The sequence below is a fragment of the Pteropus medius genome, unplaced genomic scaffold (genome assembly GCF_902729225.1).
Source record: "Pteropus medius unplaced genomic scaffold, Ma_sr-lr_union100, whole genome shotgun sequence".
NCBI classification, from domain to species: domain Eukaryota; kingdom Metazoa; phylum Chordata; class Mammalia; order Chiroptera; family Pteropodidae; genus Pteropus; species Pteropus medius.
Genome location: NW_024340849.1, coordinates 42,379,654 through 42,401,202, shown reverse-complemented (window position 1 = coordinate 42,401,202; position 21,549 = coordinate 42,379,654). Strand labels below are relative to the sequence as shown.

At 37.8% G+C, this 21,549-nt stretch overlaps 1 protein-coding gene across 2 annotated transcripts in view; it reads left to right on the top strand.

Annotated features, from left to right (window-relative positions):
* Nucleotides 1-1,365: 1,365 nt before the first annotated feature.
* Nucleotides 1,366-21,549, top strand: part of LPIN2 (lipin 2) — a 76,795-nt gene continuing 56,611 nt past the window's right edge. Inside the window, exon 1 of one of the 2 annotated variants that reach the window (XM_039845231.1) lies at nucleotides 1,366-1,498. The gene's annotated coding sequence lies outside the window, so the exon portion shown is untranslated. The remainder of the gene's footprint in view (nucleotides 1,499-21,549) is intronic. The other variant, XM_039845241.1, reaches the window with a different exon arrangement.

Sequence of the window (21,549 nt, the reverse complement as noted above, 5' to 3'; positions counted from 1 at the left end):
GAGGTATAAAATCTAAGGCTGGAGAAAGGGAGGGATGCATAGGACTTCCTGCATGATTAAAGGAAGAAGGAAGCTTGGCAGAATATTTTTCTCCCAAGGCAAGAGGTAGTGAAATAGCCTGAAAGACACAGGAAAAGTCTATGCAGGAAAAATGAAAGAAAGGAAAGAAATTGAACATGTTCCAGGTTCCAGACACTAAACTAAATTAAGCACTTTGTAGGTCATCTTATCCAATCCTCAGAATGATCCTGTGAAAAAGGCATTACTGTTTCCATATTATTGATGTAGAAACCAGGGGATGCAGCTCTTTTTCTTGCTCTAATTTCACTGCTCCATAGCAGAGCAAAATACTTCAAAATATGGAAATGCTTTGAAAGTCCTTGGCTTTCTAAATTTTTATATCACTTGTGAAACCAGGTGAAAGGCACAGAAGAGGGAAATTCCTAGTGTGCTTGGGCCAACAAAACCACCTGTCTCTACTGGGCCTTGTCTAAGGATGCAGCTAAGCTTGGCTGAACGCTAGAGAAAGGCCATAGGAACTTGGATGAGAAAGTGGTTGCCGGGTTCCTTCTGCAGAACCAGCTGAGGGGAGTTGATTGCCTGGTCCCAGCACAATCCAGTCACATTATATTTCATGTATGGGAAGAAATTGTGCTGTGGCTGAGCTCATCATACAGGAGCTTTATATAAATGCCCACTTTTCAATATCCTCAAAGCTATATAAATTGTTATCCACAAGATGCAAATCGAGAAATTAAACTGCATTTGTGAGTAATACATGCTCTTCCGTTCATAGCAGACTAGGCTGGAAAAAGACAAAAACCTGTGTGCAACAACAATAGTGCTGGCAATCCATTTCTTTAAAAAGGATATATTTAAAAGGGGGTGTAATAGGATGGGGGGGTGGTAGGAGGAAGAAGAAACCAAAGGAGTTACTGGTGATCAAAAGTAGATGGTAAAACATTCATGCCATATACATTTTTTGCACGTTAATAATATTCTTTTTTAGCAACTGGGCACGAAGTTCCACGTGACACGCCGCAGGGTTGCCACGGAGAACAGTAGAAACTTTATTTTTAGAAAAGTAACGCCCAGGTTCGTGGGAGCACGATAGAGGTCACGGCCCTGGCCAGTCAGCGGAGGAGGTAGACAGCGGAGTCGCCGCGCTGGACTGCTGCGGGCCCAGGAGGGAAGCCGGGAGGGGGCGGTGCAGCGCGGCCATCACGTGATAGGGGCGGGGACTGCGTGCCGCCCGCCCGCCTCTCGGCCGCTGCCGCCGCCGCGTCCCATTCATGCGGGCCGCCTGGCTCGGCTGCGGCCCAGGCGGCTTCCGAAGTAGCGGCGGCGGCGGGTGCCGGAGCTCCGCGCGCTCCCGGGCGGCCCCGCCCCCTCAGCTTCCCGTGAGCCCGTCCTCTCCCGCTGGTCCTCGCTGTCTCGGTCCAGCCGCCGTCTCCCTTCTGCTGTCCGCGGGCGCCGGCCGGGAGCCGAGCCGCTGCAGGTAAGCGGGCGCCGGGACGGAGTCCTCGCGCCCTCGCACCGCCCTCCACCGCGGGTCGGCCTCCGCGGCGGCGTCGTGTCAGCGCCCGGGGGTGACGTGGGGGCTCCAGCACGGCACGGGGCTGTCCTGCTGGAGGCCGGGACCCTCCAGGGCAGCACGGGCCGAGCGGCCCCTGCCCGCGCCTTCGCCGTCACGTAGATGCGGCGCCGTGGCGGGACGGGCTCGCGGGGTGGGCTGAGGGGCGAGCCGGGGGCTGGCGGGCGAACATGATGGGAGGACATGAAGGCTGAAAAATTCGGTGCCTCCGCCGCTTCCCGAGGCGACGGTCACTTTAGACACCCCCCACCGCTCGGGTTTCTGGCGTGGAGGCTCGAGCTGAGGCCGAAGTGAGGCTTGGCCAAGTCGGTCACGGCGAGGAAAGTGCCACGGGAGGCCGAGTCTCCATCCCGCCTCCGGCCCTGGGGGAGGGGGTGGCTGTGGCACGTGATCCGCGGTGAGGCCGGGGCTGGGAAGTTGCTGTTATTGCTCTGGGGCCGTTTGTTCGCCCGGCATCTCCACCTCCAGGTTGTAGACCGGATCCCAAGTATGAGTTGTTTTTCTCTTAAACCCCCTCTTCTCGGGCAGTCTTAATGTGTATTGAACTTGCTGAAATACAGTTTACACTGAGGGCTTCTCTCGAAACTTTTAACCCCGGCGGGTCACTGTTTTCTCCACTCGCCTGAATAAATTAACACTGCTACTACTCTCACTGAAAATTTGAGGTGATATTTTGAAGGCATACTAATGAAGAACAGGACGGAAAAGATCATACTTCCTTACAGAAAGTGCTGGAACTCTTGACTATTTGGAAATGCTCTGAAGGATTATTTAACAGTCGCTAGAATAATTTTAAATGCATATTTGGGGATTATTTTTCAAACCTGTTTTTTTAATTGATAAAGAGTCTCTTACCTTGATGTCAAGCCAGCCCGTGTTGAAGCTCCTTGCCCAGTAGAGATGCTCGATGTTACCATTTGTTAAAACTTGGCCTCACTCATTCATAATGCTTTGACAATACAAAGTCAGTTCTGAAATATATTTTGAAATACTTACAAATTATTTAGTGACCTATAATGGTTTCTAAATTGGTAGTCTGATATGGGTTGTTCTTAGGAGCTTAAGAATAAAAAGTGGCAGGTGATGCGGAGATGAGGATGGGCAGAGCCCACAGCATGGTTCATGGGAAAGATTCCGGTGACTTAGCCCTCCCTTGGCTGGTCCCTTAGAGCATTCTCACTTTTCCCGAAGGGAGTCATCCTTAGGCCATATCTGGCCCTAGTGTGAAAAGCAGTCTAAAGCTACCTGTGAAAGAGCCATTGGGCAATATGTATGGCTTCTTTTCAAATAAATGTGCAGTTTGTTGTATATCAGACTGAAGTATCTTCGTGTCCATATGTTGATAGAGAAGGCCGTAGAATGCTACAAAAGATGATAGGTTCTGTTTTAGTATTTGATGGCACCGTTCAGAACCAAATGCTTTACATTTAAGAGGAACTGGCAATGGGAGTGTGAAAAAACCATTGAACACTATAGTAAAGCCACTCTTAAGCAAATAGCAAATAGCTTTGTCCTTCACTAGGGTTTCTTGTAGCAATAAAGGTACTCATCACCCTGTATTGTAATTTTTGCTTTACTAATTGGACTGTCTTCTCCGCTACACCAGGAATCGTTGAAGGCCAGACTTTGATTTCTGCCTGGTACCAAACGCTGAGGGGGCTTTTAGCAGAGCCTTGGTTTATTGGATAAAGGTAGGAAGCAGCAGACGGGTTGTCCTTACCAGTGACCTGAGAGCTGGTGGCACTTCCTGAATGAGTTCACTCAGCTTTACTGAATTGTGAACTTTGGATGAATAATCCTGGCAGTGCCAAGCATTAGTTGTAGTGAAATGTTAAATTAAGCTGATGATTATTTCAGTGAACATTTTGCAATGTCTAGTTTAAATATTAATATTCAGTTTAAATATAGCTTGGTTCTCTGTCAACAGCTATTTCTTCTGGGTATGCTTCTTTGTATGCATATTTCCTCATATATAGCAGCACAGCAACACTTAGCCTGAAGCTTTGTCTTGTTAGGTAGTTTTAGCTACCTCTCTTAGGTGCTTAGCAACCTAAATCAGGAAGTTTTTATTTAAATCCAACTTAAGTCTGACCATCTTTAAATCCTTTCCTTTTTGCTCTGACCCCAGCGGCTGTAACTATGTGTTTGTACATATGCACATATTGACTTGCCCTGAATCACTAGTCAGTGGTTTGGGACCTTTATTTTGAAAGCCTGTTTTTATCTATTTTATTCCCATCATTTATAAGTAAATTGTTATACTTCTGGCTGAGCCTGGGAGGCTTCTGACCTATCATTTGCTTTCTTCATGATGAAACAACTCACAAGTTGGTAGGTGGAGCCTCCAGTTGGCAGAATCCTATATAAATGATCTTATTAAACCTTTGAAGATATTTATTGCAGGCTGGAGCAGTAAGCTTAATGGCTATATCTTGGTAAGAAGGCTTTTGGATAAGAAGTTGCCTTGGTGGCTTTGCTAGCAATTAGCTGTGCTTTTTAGAATCCACCTCCCTTGCCGTCTGCTTGATTCTTTATTTTAGTAACACACTATTATAAACACTAAACACTTTACAGCCCTGTACTCTTCAAGACAAACTTGTGAGGGAAAATTGCTCACTCTTGGGGTCCAGATGAAGCAGTTAGGTATCTTCCACAGTCAGTGGCAACCTGTGTGTAGTGGGGCCACTCCAGCTCTGCAGTCCTCACCTGGGGCAGCTGTTCCTGACCAGCAACAGGTGTCCTCTTGCTCTGAAATCCTGCAACTGGATGATTCTGCTCTAAGTTTTCAAGTCTATCAAGAGAGAGGAGCAACAAAAAGAATCCATTAGGAGATGAAGTGTGGTGCGATGTTTATAAAGCCCTTAATGTGACTTTTAGGATTAGAATGATGATAAAGTATATATTTTTTTCTCATTTGATTCACTCGACTACAGTTTAGATTCATTTTCCTCTAAAGCCTTTCAGTGCTAAATTTCAATGATCCTATTTGTCAATTTAGATTGTTGTTAAAATTGTTACTAAGAAACGAGGAAGAAAGGAACCAGAAATCATTTAACTTGTAAGGCATAGCCAAACAGTCAGCATTAGCTCCTTTTCCTATCTTCATTTCACCTCTGCACAAAGAGTGGCTGAAAGACAAGGTGCTATATGATTGTTAGAAGTGGGATCTTTAAAAATTATTTTTGCATTATTTAGGTCGACTATATAATTGAGAAGGCTGCATAAATGTATTAGAAAAGTGGGAGGTGGAACTCCTAGAAAGTGATCTTATAAAAATCCATTTAGAATGTGGTACCTATTTTTATAATCTTTGAATTTAGAACTTTATTGTCATATATTTTCAACATGAATCATCCAAATTAGGCTCTCCTGCAGCTTTGGAAGAGAAACATTGATTCATAGGAAAGCACACCTTGTGATGTTTGGGTAGCTGGTGGATTGCCTTTATCTGACTTATTGGGCATATTTGAAAGTTTAGAAAGACTTCTCTAGTTAATTTTATAAACAGTAACTGATTCTATTGCCTTTATTTCATTTCTTATTCACTCTTTGTTCCAATTCCCTTATCTTAATTTTATTGTTTAGTAGTATGTATATTTGTCTGAATTACTTTAAATTATTTTTTCAACCAGGCAGAGTATAAATAAAATTTAAAGTGATTTATAAATTCTAAGTTGTTTTCAATTTCTAGTATCTTTTTAATCCTTCCTGTTTAAGAATCTACAATGATGCATTCTCACCTGTTTTAGCAAATCTAAATTTCTCATCTCAGTTCTCTCAATTCAGTTTCTCACTACCATTTCCACCTGCCTCAAACATTTAATCATTTTCTTCGTTCTTATTTTCCTTGATTAACTACAGCTATAGGAGGCACACCTCTTTACATGTGTTGATGTTGTAATTTTGTGCCCGTTCTAAAGTCATCTGGCTTTTTTCTCACTGTTAATCGGTATTAGAATAAAGAACTATTTTCTCCTTAATTTTCAGGTGCTCCCTGTGGCTTGCATCAATGCCAGTTTTCCTCCTTTGCTTTCTGTAAACATTGAACTAAGGGGTGGAGTAGGAGAGAGATGGAGAATGTTGAATGGAAATAGTAAGAAGCTAGCTTTAAAGGTTTGCCAGATTCTAGTAGAAAAAGTAGAATTTGAGGAGGGGAGGAAGGAATGTTTAAACATGGGCACCTTTGAGTATTGTGGGGACAGAGCATCTGTTGATTTTAAAGTAGCTACAAAGGGGGAAAAGAGGAATGGGTGAATCTTAATAGGTTCATGTGCAGAGGGAGCTCAAATCGAATAAGCTGGAACAGCTGTGAGGCCTGTTGTTTGCAGTGCTTTGGAAACTTTGACGGTCTGGTATACTTTCTTCCACTGTATTGAATTTTAAATTTTTGGTTACTTGTTAATTTAGTTGAAATTTTAAGTAACATTATACGGAGTGTAAAGGGACATGGATTTGAAAAGATTAAGAAACATGATTATTAAAGACTAATATTTCAAAGAGAGGGGTACCAGGATGTAGGTTTAAATTTATTTTTGGTTTTGGCGGCTATAACTAAGTAGTTATTAGATGAAGAGGAGAAGTTGGGGATAAGGAAAATACCTTTCAGAAACGCTAAAGTTGGAACTAGCGATTTTACTGCACGAAAAAAGATGCGAATTTGATACCAAATAACTTCTTTAATGACCAATTGAATTTCTGCATTTACCTATTTCTGAAATATAATAGGAAGAATAATTAAACATCTATTTTTAAATCGATAGTAAGAGGCTTTCTTAATAGAAAGTATCATAATTATAAACAAAAAGTTCATTGGTTAATCTGGAATTGAAATCTACTTAAAAGACTTTTTATAACTCTGAATAAACAAAGGAGTTATACAATAGCCAGAATGGTTCTAATTTATTTAATGCATTATGAAGTGACTGTTATTGCTCCTAGCAAGATAGATGTGTCCAGCTGTGGAATAGACTTGATGTTTAACTTATTTTAAAAGAGAAGTGTTCAGAATACCTTAAAAGGTATTTTGGAATAATCTGTTCAGTATATAGATATCTGATAATTTGATATGATTTTGTATTATCGACCATGAGACAGCAAAACCTTCAGATCATTAATGTGAATTAAAAACTGAATTGATGCTCTTTGAATGTGGTATGGTATTTTCCCCAAAAGTTGAGTTTGTAAATTTTTGATCCTGGTAAAATGATGCCTTTCTTCTGAACTACCATAAGTCAAGGAATGTTTGGGTTTACTGAAGAACCATGGGAATATACTTTCTGTTTATTTTAGGATGTGAAGTGTAATTATTTTTTTCTTTGTAAAATATCCTAAAGCGTCTGTCCACATATATTTCTTTAAACTCTCTTAATGTTTTTTAGATGAATTATAGGTACCAATTTGACATTATAGACATAACATTTATTTACTTTATCCACAGAGACTCTTAGTCTGTAAAATGGTGCTCATACTTTGCAGGAACGCTAAATGTTTCTAGGAGGTGTTTAATGTTTGCGAAAGATTGCCATTATTATAGTTACATGATTGAACACCTTTGGGTGAAGCATTGTGTTTTACATAAATTATCTCAAGAGTTACAACAACTCTGCAAGGTAGAGATAACATCTTTATTTTCTAGGTGAAGACACTGAAGCTGAAAGAGATTTGCCAAAGGCACACAACAGTATTGTGGCAGTGGCCTCACTCCAGTGCCTCTGCACCTGTGCCAGCACACTGCCCAGGATCTATAAGAATTCTTGTGCATCTATTAGACATGCTTAAATCAATATTAGGATTTTGTTTTGACTTATTAGATAGAACTGGAGAATTCTTAAGTTCAGCATCTATAAACTGCTAATAGAATAGCACCTGCTGTATAGGGTCCTTGGATTTCTATGAATCATATATGTATGCAAATCTAGCTGTGCTAGAGAGAGAAATAACAGCCAAGTAAACAGTGGAGGTGATTTGGTCCCACCATGCCTACTTGGTGCCTGCTGTGGAAAGAGTGAAGCTGAAGTTCCTCTGCCTGCCTTCCACAGTGCAAACACATCACTGCTTGTTTGGGACCAAGTATTTAAAACTTGGTCCCTGAATTCTAGCTAAATATTGCTGTCAGGCTCAGCCTGAGAGGAAAGCAGTTCTGTTTAGTGTTAGGAAAGAGGAATGGACTCAGTTGGACTTTTTGAGACATGGTGTGTCATAATCCAACATGATAGCTTCTTCAAGAATTTTCCCTGGTATTTTTGACTATTCCTGATTTGAGAATTGTACTCTACAATCACTGGTTTACATAAGACCAGACTGGAAGTAGGAGCACTGAGTTACAACATGGACAGAGCTTCTAGCTTATTACTCCATTCAGGAGCCCTTGGCCCATCACATTGTGGGTAGCGAGCTGAAACCCCTAATATTGTTTAGCATCTGAGCTTGAGTTTTTGAACAGATTTGGTTTTTGGTGTTTCCTTCACTGTATCATTTGACTCACTTGATAACTACATGTGTAAATGAGAGGCTCTTTATTAGAGTTTTACTATAATTGAAAAAAAAGAATAATTTGCTATTTATCAACTCTTCAATAAAGAAGAACCTCAACCTCTCATTAAACAAATACATTCATAGACCTTCAGGAATTCCCAAATTCATGCATATACTTTTGGTATCATCTGTAATATGGAGATAACAATACCTACCGATGGGTCAATTCTGAGGATTAGATAAGGTTGTACATTAAACCAGAGCCACAAGCTATCTAGAGATCCAGAGGCAGGGTGACAGGCTAGGAGCTCTAACCAGACCAGATGACAGACAGTATGGAAAGGCATGGGGGCAAAGTACAAAAAAGTGAATAGAACATCTCTCTTGCCCTGAAGTAGCTTATAATCCTGTAAGGGAATTAAGTCTACTTCTATATAAAGCAGACTTTTATAAAACTGTGATAGGGAGGGATTGAGAAGGGAGTACTAGCAATAGTGATTGAAAGTGAGTCACAGAAAATATCTTGGAGAAAGCTTCTGTGCTTATATTTTTAGCATGAGAGTATGTTTAGTTGGAAAATGTTTATGTCTCAAAAATATGATTGCTTCATGTGCTTGCTTAAATTTTCTATCTTGACCCAGAATTTTTATTTTTGTAGAGTCAAAATAGGAAACACACTTTTATGAGTTAGTAATATTGTATACAAGTCTAATACATTATGTATGTTTATAAATTTAAGCCTTGTGAATTTTACCATCAGAGTTCATCTATGAATTTTGTTGTCCAGGCCTCTTGCTGGAGCCATATCTTTGTATCTAGAAAGCAGAGCTGTCTTCTACATAGTGTATATAATGTAGATGAATGTTTAACTGGAAGAAAAAAAATCCTGTTGCCGACTTGTTCATGAAGTTGTTAAGTAATTAACAGTTTTCTATAAACTTTAATAATTGATTTTATGAAAAATTTCCTAGATTACATGAAATTTTATTCTCTACTAGTTGAAAAACAAATATACCTCTATTGTGACGGTGGCTGATTTTTTAATCTTCTGAATGTCATCCTTTTAAATGACCTTGGCTAAATCTTTTGCTGGTATCCTTGCCATAGACTAGAAAAGGGCTTTTGTGTTAGGACATTTTCTTACCCCAAGTAAGTGGACTAGATAACTTAATAGGAACTTTGGTAATATTTAAATTTCATTTGTTTTGTCTTGTTAATGAGATATACCTAAAACTCAAATGGACCACAGATGCTGATGCTGAGAGTTGGAAAAGAGCTTTTTCTAATTAAAAGCAAAACAAAACCCACAGTGCTCATATTTACTTTTTTTTTTCCTTTTCCCTAGTGGTTTTGATTCTGTAAATATAGTTCTTTTTCATAAGACTGCATCTCATGATAGTTCTGTTCATCTTTAATTTTTAAGGTTTTTTTTTTTTAATATATACTTCAAAAATTCAGATAGTAGTACTTTGAGATATGTAATGAAAAACACCAGTCTCTTCCTCACTGCTGATTACTGCTTATTAGAAGCAACTTCTTTCACCTCTCTTACTGGTTTCTTGTGGGATGTAATTCCATGTTTGTATGCTTATAGTACTATAGCTTGGTTTTTCGATTTTATTTTTATTTTTTTTGAATTTTTTACTTTATTTTTTATTTTATTTTTTTCTACTTTCCTCTCCCTCTCCCCTCTGGTAACCAGTAGTCCATTGTCCATGTCCATGTGTCTCTGTTTGTTTGTCTTGTTCATTTGTTGCTTTTAGATTTATATTCCACATAAAAGTGATATCATGTGACTTTCAACTTTTTCTCTCTGGCTTATTTTGCTTAGTATGATTATTTCAAGGTCCATCCATGTTGTTGCAAATGACAGTATTTCATCTCTTCTTATGGCTGAGTAATATTCCATTGTATATATGTACCATAGCTTCTTTAGCCAATCATCTATGGTTTTTCGATTTTAGACGTTGTCTGTGGATTTCCTACTATACAAGATGAGGATTCATCTCTTATATAATCCTCCGTATACAGATTTCCTTCTGTCCTCCCAATATAATAGTATCATAATTTTTTATTTCTTCAATATTCAGTATTTATTTTCATGACTGAATATTATTCAAAACAAGCATATGCAGTGATTTAATTTCTTCACCAGTTCAAATTTTTCTTTTCTCTGGACTTGACCTTTGTTGGTTCTCATTTCTTAGTACCAGTCACAAAATCAAGCCCCCAATTTCTGACTACTGCAAAATTCCTCAGTGCAGTCAACACTTCACTTGAATCTGTTAATTTCTCCTCGGTATTGAGTCCTCTTCCCTAGATATTCCTCTCTCTGCATGCTTTCTCATTTTGGTAGGCATATCCTTTAGCTTTTTGAGAAAGGGCTCATGGAAGGTCACTTCTCTGAGATCTTACATGTGTGGAAATTTTTTCTAGCCTCATACTTAATTGGTAGGCTGGCTGTAGAATGCCAGAATGGAAATAGTTTTCCTTTAGAATTTTGAATTGTTACTTTTGAGAAATTGCTTTTTTTTTTTGAGAAGTCTCAAGCTTTTAAATTTCTACTTTCTTTTCTGTCATCCTTTCCCCTTCTCCCAAGTTGTTGTTGGTTTAGTACCTTTTACTACATCTCTTTTTAAAGTCTCTTCTTACTTTCTCATCTCTTGATAAAGTGCCTTCATTTGTGATTTGTAGCCTCTGTCCTTGGACTATTCATGGTCAGGGAGTGACTGGAACACCTGGGAAGTGCCCTCCTCATCTGGCTTCCTGGTGAACCCATAGTCCTGGCCTTGTTTTGTACACCTGCACCTGGTTAGCAGGCAGGTATGTCACCAATCTCTGTAGGTCAGAAGGTCATAAAAATAGAATGTAGTGAGTGGGTGCTTCTCAGACCTGGTGAGGCTTCACCCTTGTGGGAGTGGCCTTTATAGGGATGATTGAAAGCATGATGTGCACCCTGCTTTGCATAGCCCTGCCATCATGGATATTTCTTAATCCTTTGCCCTTAGAGAAACCTGGTAACCTTTAACATTGTCTTTTGGCATTTTTCTTTCCTGACTGCCTATGGTGGAGCCCACAGCCAGTGCAGGTACCTCTCTATCCTTTGTCCTGGGCACTTGATGGGAGCTTTCAATTTGGGAAATCATGACTTTGACTCTGGGAAATTTTCTTGTAGTTGTCATGTTTTTTTGACATACTTCCACTAATGTGGGCTTTTGTTTTGAGCGCTTCCTTACTTTCTGGTCTTTTTTTTTTTTCTTCATCTATTTTTCATCCTTCAATAATAATCTCTTTCATTTCTTCTAACCATTCTGTTTGTACTCGTGAGTTACCTCTTGTATATTTCTTTACTGTTACGTTGGTGAGTGTATTAGTTTGTTAAAGCTGCTCTAACAAAGTACCACGAACTGAGTGGCTTAAACAACAGAAATTTATTGTCACAGTTATGGTGGCTGGAAGTCTGAAGATCAAGGTGCCAGAGGGTTGGTTCCTTCTGAGGGATGTGAGTGACAATCTGTTCATTCCTCTCTCCTAGCTTCTGACTGTTAGCTGGCAATCTTCAGTATTTCTTGGCTTGTAGATGCAGCACCTTGATCTCTGCCTTCATCTTCACATGGCATTCTTCCAGTATATATGTATCTGTCTCTTTGTCCAAATTTCCCTTTTTTGTAAGGTTTAGGGCCCACTCTAATGACTTCATTTTAACTTACTTACCTCTGTAAAGATTCTGTTTCCAAATTAGGTCACATCTTGAGGTATTGAGGTTTAGAACTTCAACCTCACCACTTTTGGGGACACAGTTTAATTCATAATAGTGAGTTTTAAGAGAGAATAAAGATGGAGTGTGTGACATCTGCTGTGTTTAGCAGAATGTCTAGTCATAGTAGTATTTTTTAAGATGTAAGATGTTTTTAGTCACATCGATCTTCACTGAAGATCAGAAAGCAACTCTCAGGAAGTAATTTATAGATTACGACTGAAGATTTTTGTTCAGACTTGTGTGACTGAGAAAGTTTCTGCTGGTTTCCTGAATGTTTAACTTAGTATCTGAGTCACCTCATTTTCCACTCTTGTTTTGTTTCTAAAGTAATTTGAAGGTTGGCAAAATGACTAAAGAAAGAATAGCAGCAGTATCTTGTGAGAAAGTAAATCCTAAGTATATCACAGCATAGTTTTGTGAAAACGATTGCCAACTTCTAGTGCTGTATCTCCCATGTTAATTATATCCTATTTCTTTTTCAGATGTGAGCCTTCCTGGAGTTTGTTTTTTTAAATTCTGTCATTCAGTTTGTTTTTGGCTCCCTAAGCCCTTTCCCTAAAGTAGCCCCTTCTTGCCCTTCTTACCTTAGTTTCTAACAGCATCACTTTCTTTAATTTCCTTCATAATAGCCTAGAATCTTATTTTTTGTTTGTTGTCTTTCTCCCTCCATTAGAATCTAAGTGCTATGAGAACAGGAACCTTGTCAAGCAAGTTCACTGCTTGAACCTAGGACAGAATCAAATAGTTCTTGGCACATCAAAGTGGATGCTGCTTTTAAAAAGATCAGTGAGTGAAACAGGCTTTCTTTTGCCCCATTTCAAATGTTGCTTCACTGACTTGGTTTTGTTCTTGGAAGTCCTTCTGTCCTGTTGAAGAGCTCATTTTGCAAGTCGGCTTGCAATAACACACAAGTGCAGCCTTACCTGACATTTGTTTTGCAGAGGTATGCATAACTAGGACACAGCTCAAACCAGAGTGATGATGGGTGGCTCTGACAGTAGCGGTGCACTTGGCTGCTATCTCTACAGCCTCTCCTTTTATCCAGCCAAATGTCCTCCTAGATCCAGGAAAGGGAGGTCCCTCTCCTCATATTTTTAAAAATTCTACTGGGGTCCCAGTAAGCACTGTGCAAAATAACGCAGGTCATGAGATCTGAGCTGTATTTTAATTGAATTGGTAGAAGACTCTCACCTATCTCCGCGGTTTCTTCCGGGGATGCCTGGAGTTGTGAGCAGGATCTCTGTATGGCTGTACGGGAGTTCATATCCCTGCTTCTTGGCCTCTTGGTTGCCATGTTATATTTAATTGAGACAGGTCAACCCAGGCAGTTCAAAAGAGAAGGGTGGAGAAGTGAATTTGTGCTTTCTGATCTAGAAGACTTCCCTCTGGGAAACTGTGGGGCCAAATTCCTAAGAGTTAAATGCAAGAGAGATTGGAGGTATTTGAAAAAACTGTGTTATGGGAACTGAGAAATTCTGGTCATTTTTATTATATCAATTAAGTAAGCTGATTGATTGATACTTACTTTTTTCATTTCCTTTTCTTTTGAATTAGTGTGTTGCTAGTAATCAGGGAAGATCCTCCTCTTCATATACAGGAGTCATAAAATGATTGATGCAATATATAAGGTTAATCATATTGTTTGTCAGAGTTGAACTAATATCATGGCTCTGTCTTGGTTTTATCCTGGCACACTGAAGGGTTATAAGCATAATGGCTTGGCATTCTGATGCCATCCCGAAGGTGATTGTTATTGCTTTCCTTTGAATTCCAGTTAGGTTTAGAAAAATACAAATCTCCAAAAATGAAGTGTACATATTCATGAAGTGTTGAATCTGGCACCTGTTATGCAAAAGATTATAATCGCCTTTGGAGTTCCTAACCGATTTAGAGAACTTTGTATCTGTAGCAAGGTCTCTGTAAAACCAAATGATTCTGTGTGTGATGGTGGGGAGCTAGGAATGAGATGTGGTTCTGTTGTTCTGGGATATATATATGATGTTCGATAGATACATACATACATACATACATAATACATACATACTGTCCTGGGTTATGAGCAGATAGTTCTTTTCTGTAGCCCTGCAGTGTTTATTGAGGTGGGGTGGTAGATGATAATTGATGATGAAAAATGTTACTATTTAAATAACAGGTGCGACATGCTATTAATAAATCTAAAGTTTACCTGTGAAATCTAATTACCCTAAGTTCTTCAGTTTTGTGCTCCATTACAAATGGATAATAAGGAAACTGTTGGTATTCCTATTAAAAAATGTAACTGCAGTGGAATACTACCCAGCCATAAAAACATGAAATATTGCCATTTGTGACAACATGGGTGGATCTTGAGAGTATTATGCTAAGTGAAATAAGTCAGAAGGAAAAAGGCAAAAACTATGATTTCACTCATGTGAAGTATAAAACAAAAAGTAACAAACAAAACAAACAGACTCATAGATAAATAGAATGGCGGTTACCAGGGAAAGGGGGTTGGGGGAGAGCAAAGTGGGTGAAGGGGGTCAAATATACAGAAACACAGGTATTGAATTATAATCTTGTACACCTGAAACTTATATGTTACTAACCAATGTTACCCCAGTAAATTCAATTGAAAAATATTTTGCTGAACATTTCATAAAACTGCATTCCACCAAAGTAATTTCTATGAGGAAAGATTATAAGAAACAAAAGTGGAAGACATAGAGTGCTAGAGATTTCATTGTTTCTTTTTCACTTTAGCTGTAGTATTTTTTTTTTATTACAAGATGTATTCATAGTGTTAAATAGAAAACTACAGTGCCAAATGGTGTTACTTTGTACAGTAGCCATGATATTGAGGGAAAAGTGGACAGGAAATATATAAAATGGAGTCACTTTAACCAAACTGCTAAAATTATTTAACATTATGAAGCTTGAGGCATGAGTAAAGATTTACTCTTGTTCTAACTAGCCTAGAAACTTAAATTTTTTGAACTTTCTAGTCTTATGTTGATGCCTGGATATACATGTGTACATACACCAAGCTTCCAGATAACCCTCTGATTACATATTCGGACCTCCTGACATCCATCATCCAGACCACCAGACATGACCAGACCTCCTGGCACCATCTTCTGGACCACCTGGCACCTGTCATCCTGACCTAGGGCTATGAATGTAGGACTGATAATTCTCAAGAGAGTACTTTTAGTAAAGAACTCTTAACCTTTCTTTCTTCTTTGGAACACTTCTGGGTTTTTGCCTAGCTATGAAAAGAAGAAGAAAAACAAATGCTGTCTTTTGATTTTAGGTTTATGATATTGCAGAGCCTTCTAAAGGGCAGAGGCCCCTCTTGCCCAGGACTAAAGGCAGTACTGGCACTTGGCATATAGTAGATACTGGGAAAATGTTCATTAAATGAATATTTTCATAACAGCATCCTTCCTGAATGAATGAATGACATTTATGCACATTCTACACTCTTATTTTAAGAGTGGTTATTACTTGATGTAAGGCTAAATTGAACATATTTATATTCTTTAGCAGGGAAGTAATCTAATTTTTAGTACCTGCATGTTCTCATCTTTCAGATAACAGTTTGGATTAGAATCAGGGGTGTTCTTAACTTAGGGTCCACATACCAGCCATAGAAAGGGTTCCAGCAGTTCCTCAAACCACAAAATTAGATCGTGGTTCTGTGGATATACATGCGTACTGCTCGTGTGTACACTTTCTGTAAAGAGTATATTCAAGAGCTAAGTTGGATTCTATCTTTTAGCTATTGTGAATAATGCTGCTATGAACATTGGTTTATAAGTATCTATTTGAATCCTTGTTCTCAGTTATTTTGGATATATGTCTGGGAGTGGTATTGCTGAATCATAGAATAATTCTATTTTTAGCTTTGTGAGGAATTGCCAAATTATTTTCCCTAGTGGCTGTGCCATTTTACATTCTTACCAGGTTTCAATTGCACAAAAGTTCATTATTTCTACATCCTCAACACACTTACTTTCTGTTTCTTTTTTTATAGCCATCCTAGTGGGTGTGAAGTAGTATCTTACTGTGGTTTTGATTTGCATTTTTCTTTAAAAAAAAAAATTACTGGGGTGACATTGGTTAATCAAATAGGTTTCAAGTGTACAGTTCGAAAATACATCATATGTATATTGCATTGTGTGTTGACCCAAAGTTAAATTTCTTTCTGCCACCAAATATTTGACCCCTTTGACTCTTATCTACCTCCCCCTCCTCCCCTCTTTTGCATTTTTCTAATGATTGATGTTGAGCATCTTTTCATGTACTTACTGGCCATTCATATATCTTCTGTGAAGAGCCAGTTATTGAAGCCTTTTGCCCATTTGTAATTGGGTGGTTTGTCTTTTCATTGTTGAGTTGTAGAAGTTATTTTTATATCCTGGATATTAAATTCTTATTAGAGATATGATTTGGAGATATTTTCTTTTCACTTTCTTGATAATGTCCTTTGATCCAAAAAAAAAAAAAAAGTTTAAAATTTTGAGAGAATCTGATTTATCTACTTTTTGTTATTCATGCTTTTGGTTTTATATCTAAAAATCATTTGCCAAACCAAAAGTCATACATATTTACTACTATGTTTTTTTCTAAGAGTTTTATGGTTTTAACTCTATATTTAGGTCTTTGATCCATTTTCAGTTAATTTTTCTATGAGGTGTGAGGTAGGGCTCCAACTTCATACTTTTGTATGTGGAAATCCAGTTGTCTTAGCGCCGTATGTTGAAGACATATTCTTTCTCCGTTGAATGAACTTGGCACCCATGTCAAAAATCTGTTGGCCATAGATGTTTGGGTTTATTTCTGGGTTCTCAGTTCTATTCCATTGGTCTTAATGTCTGTTTTTATGCTAGTATCACATTGTTTTGATTACTGTAGTTCTGTACTAAGTTTTGAAATCAGAAACTTTGTTCTTTTTCAAGATTGTTTTGGCTCTTCTCAATTCCATATCAGTATAAGAACTGGCTTTGTATTTCTGCAAAAAAAAAGTATTGGGATTTGATAGGGATTGCGTTGATTCTATAGATCGTTTTGGTAGTATTAACATCTTAACAATATTATGTCTTTGTATTCATGAACACAAAATGTCTATTTCCTTAGGCAATTTTCAGTTTTTTTCAGCAATGTTGTATAATTTTAAATATGCATATTTTCACCTTCTTGGTTAAATTTATTCCTGGATATTTTATTCTTTTAGATTTATTGTATTTGAGATTTTAAAAATACCTAGCACATTAAATCTGAGTTCCATCTTAAGAAATAAGTCCTAGAAGGTACTATGGAAGACAGCTTGAGGTTTGAAACTAGGTGGATTAGCTTTCGTACCTGGCTTTGGCACTTTTAAAAACTAGCTGATAACCTTTGTATATATCACATAATCTTTGTGAGTCTCTATTTCTTCATCTATAAAAAACAAGGATAAAGCAAATATGTCTTTCACAGAAGTTGTGTAGATCAGAGGTAATAGTATGCAAAAGACTAGCCCCAGAGTGCGACTCAGTTAAATACTAGATAAATAATAGTAGGCTGCCAGTATTGTGTTTTTTTGAATGGTTTCAGTATAAATACTGGTTTACTATACAGTTTCTCATGAACATTTTTATTACCTTTGCTTATTCCTTTTCAGATCCAGAAGTTTTATGATTAAAGTCCATATTATATACTTGAGTAAAATTAATTTTTTTGGAAAGGCTAAAAATTTTTACACAAATTAAATATCCTGTTCCTCAGAGAGCCTTATAAAGTATGTTGTTGACTCTGGAAGAAAAATGAATTGTAATAAAATGTCACACTTGTTCTGATTTCATTGGCGCTGTGTCCTTAGAAGAGGGGAACCTTTCTTCTAATGTTCCTTTCAGATGCCTCTTTGCTTTCCCAGATCCTATATTGTGTCCTGACACTGCAAGGTTAAATTTTAGAAGTTGCCAACATTTAACCTCTAAGAGTAACAAAGCCGACTTAAGGATTTACCCTCGATGGAGAATGCAACTACTACTGCTATCGTGGAATTGTGATCATCTGAATGTGTGTAATATAACTCTTGTCATGTATAAATCTGGGTACCAGCGCTACTATTTTTCTCTTTTCCTTATACATCTTAGGGGAACTTTAGATGAAGTAGGCAGACTCAATTTCTGAAAGACAATAATTTAAGCATTCTGATTATTTTTGTTTAAATTATACCAGTTAAAATCTGGTAACAGACTTAGATGTAACATTAGAATTTTCTAAGTATTGAAAAAGTAAATTTCTCAAGTTATTCTTATAGCAATGTATTTTATCCATTTTTCCTGTTCATTTCCCTAAGAACACAAATGAACCTGCATAGATGAATGTGAAATGCTGCATATTCTAATGGGGAGGGAAGGGTGATGTGGATACAGTCAGGCTGAGAAACAGGAGGTTTGAAAAGGAAACAATTAGGAGAGCGAGTTGACCACAGAAGCACTGCAGAGTTGCTAGATTCTTTTGGTCCATTTTAGACTACAAATCAAAAATTTATTCTCTCACCCATCAGTCCTGTCTGGCTGACTCTTAGCAGCACTTATGATGATTCTTTATTAAAATGATGGTCCCAGCTGCTTGGGTGGCATTTTCTTTAAGTCTACTAATAAAATAGCAGACAAATTGTAAATGAAACATCAATGGTATGGTTAAAAGCAAAGGCTCTGGAGTCAGACAGAACTTGGTTTATAGCCAGGCTTCTCCATGTAGCAGCTGTAAGACATGAACAGGTTCTCACTCTTGATGATAGTTATGTATATGAGATGTCAGTTGTTTATGTTTTTGTACACTTATCTCTTGAAATCCTCATGTATTATTGTATGAATTTTATGTATGATAGAATTTTTACATTCTCCCCAAGAAACTGCATATCCAAGAGATTATTGCTGAATTCCTGGTTTCTAAGTATGTAGTCAACATTACGGTCACAGTTCACTTATATGGAAGAAGAGGGCAGAGAGGGAGAGTATCAGCTAATTACAAATATTTTTTAAATAAAAAAAAATTGTAATTGTTTGAAAGAGGTGAAATCACAGCAACAGAATAATTAAAATTTTTAGTTAGAAATGTGCAGAACCTCTGAAGAGTCAAGGAAAGTATGAGAGTAGGACTGACTTGAGTCCCTACATGATGTTGATCTCATAATTTGTGATAATTTTTGCTTATTTTTCTTTAGAATTTGTTAATGATATCATGAACTCTTGCTCACTTCATTTGTTATTTGTTGCGGTTTTCTTTGGCTATTTTAAGCCATCTCACTTTCTGACCTGGAGTGGAGAAACCCAACATTGTTTCCAGAGTACCTTCACTTGGCCTCAGTCAGTGTTCTGATATGAAAAAATGGAGCAACAAAACCCTAGTACATAAAATTGTTAAGTATATACTTAGGATCACCCCTGAGTGTTAGCATGGGGGACATGACCATTGCAAACTGGTATTTAGATGGGGAAATGAGAGAAGAAAAAGACAAACATTGCAACAGAAACAATGGTCGTTCACATGACATGGACACACACACACACACACAGGCAGCCGCCATGGGGTTTCTGAGCAGGGCAGATGTTTTCTCACTTGTTTTGGCTTTCTTTTGTTGGAAATATTGTCCAGAATTTGTAATAAATCAAGCCATGACTCTTCTGGTCCTCGATTGGGCTATTTAGCTTTATTTTCTTAATGTTCAAGCAGGTAGACTTGATTGCTACAGCCAGACAGCTGTTGATATTGTCTCTCTGGTCTCGAAATATTGGGTAAAGTTTGACCTAGAATATTAGTGTCAGAAGGTTTAGACTGCAGAAATTGTTTAGTCCTAAACTCCTTAAACCGGGATATGTACACTGAGGATATTCTAGGTCACATAGTAAGCATCATACATTAACCCTTGAACTTTAACCAGTTAGTCGTTTTTTATATTAAGAAAAAGACATATCAGAGCAGAATGCAAAATGTGTTGATTTTAAAGGTAAAATATAAGTCTTCAAGAAGATTACGTTTGGGAGAGTCACTTTAAGCTGGGCCTTCTGACCTCAGAAGACCCTTTTTATCCCTTCTGTTCCTAGAAAGACCTGTTTGCATTTGATCGTTCACAGCTCAAATGAAATAGTTAGTAGCTATCCTTTTTAGAGTTTTGGGATCGTATGAGGATATAATGAAACACTAGAACTTGAATAAAGTAGATAGCCGTTATCCAATAAGCAATTAAACTACAAATGTTGGAAAATCCTCAGAGTGGTATCAAGAGAAATTTTCTCTTGGTTTTGAAGAAGCCCTTTCAGTCACTTTCGGATTGTTTGCATAGGTAACCAGTGAATTTTAAGATATGGGAAGAAAAATTTTGTAGTAAATAAGAGAGCCATCTGGCTCAAGGAACTGTTTCAGGTGAGCTTTAGTCCTTTGGTGTGTGGGTCTCTGTCATGCGTGGATAGCCTTGAAAAATGCAGAAAGGCACTTGAGTTAATTCCTTCAATATAGAATAATTATGGTGGAGATTGTGCATTTTTTGTAACTGAGGCTTTAAAATATATTTTTATTATGATTTTTTACTAATCAAAAATAGTTTTCTTACATCTTCATTGGTAGTTCAGTAGAAATATTTTGCTATTCTACAGTATGACCACTGGGGGGAGTAGTTTATTTTCATGTTTTGTGTTAAAATCAGAATATAATTTGTGGCATAAAGATATTTCTGTTGAACCAGTTTAGCCCGGCTTCAAATAAGCAGGTTAAGAAGTTTTAAATCTTTACATCTTTTTAAAAAATGTTTTATACCTAGTTTCATATACTTATGGGATTATTAATAGAAAAAAAAAAGAAGGTATGTATTTTCCGAGCATCATCATCAACTATGGAATCTGAACAGATTCTGACTCCTGAATAGCATTTTAGCTTTGTTTCCCTAAGCTAGACTTTCTTCAGAGAGATTAAAATCTTGGAAAAAGGCATTCAGCTCCCTCCCCCTTTTTTCAATTTATTGGGGTGACATTGGTTAATAAAAATTATATAGGTTTCAAGTGTACAATTCTGTAATACATCATCTGTATATTGCATTGTGTGCTCATCACCCAAAGTCAGATCTCCTTGTGGCACTATATATTTGACCCCCTTTGTACCCTTTTCTCTCTTCCCCTTTCTCTCTGGTAACCACTAAACTGTTGTCTGTGTCTAAGTTAATGTTCGTTTGTCTTGTTTGTTTGTTGCTTTCAGTTTTATATTCCACATATGAGTAACATCAAATGGTTCTTGACTTTTTTCATCTGACTTATTTTGCTTAGCATGATATTCTCATGCTGTTACTGCAAATGGCAGTATTTCATCTTTTTTTATGGCTGAGTAATACTCTCTTGTAGATATGTACCACATCTTTATCCAGTCATTTATTCAAGGACACTTTAGTTTGTTTCCATGTCTTGGCCACTGTGAATAATACTGCAGTGAACATCAAGGTGCATATTTCTTTATGGATAAATGTTTTCAAATTTTTGGTTTGATACCCAGAAGAAGGATTGCTGGGTCATATGGTAATTCTCTTAATATCTTGAGGAACCTCCATATTGTTTTCCATAGTGGCTATACTAATTTACATTCCCACCAGCAGTGTATGAGGGTTCCTTTTCCCCCACAACCTCTCCGACACTTGTTATTACTTGTCTTGTTGACAATAGCCATTCTAACAGGTGTGAGGTATCTCATTGTGGGTTTGATTTGC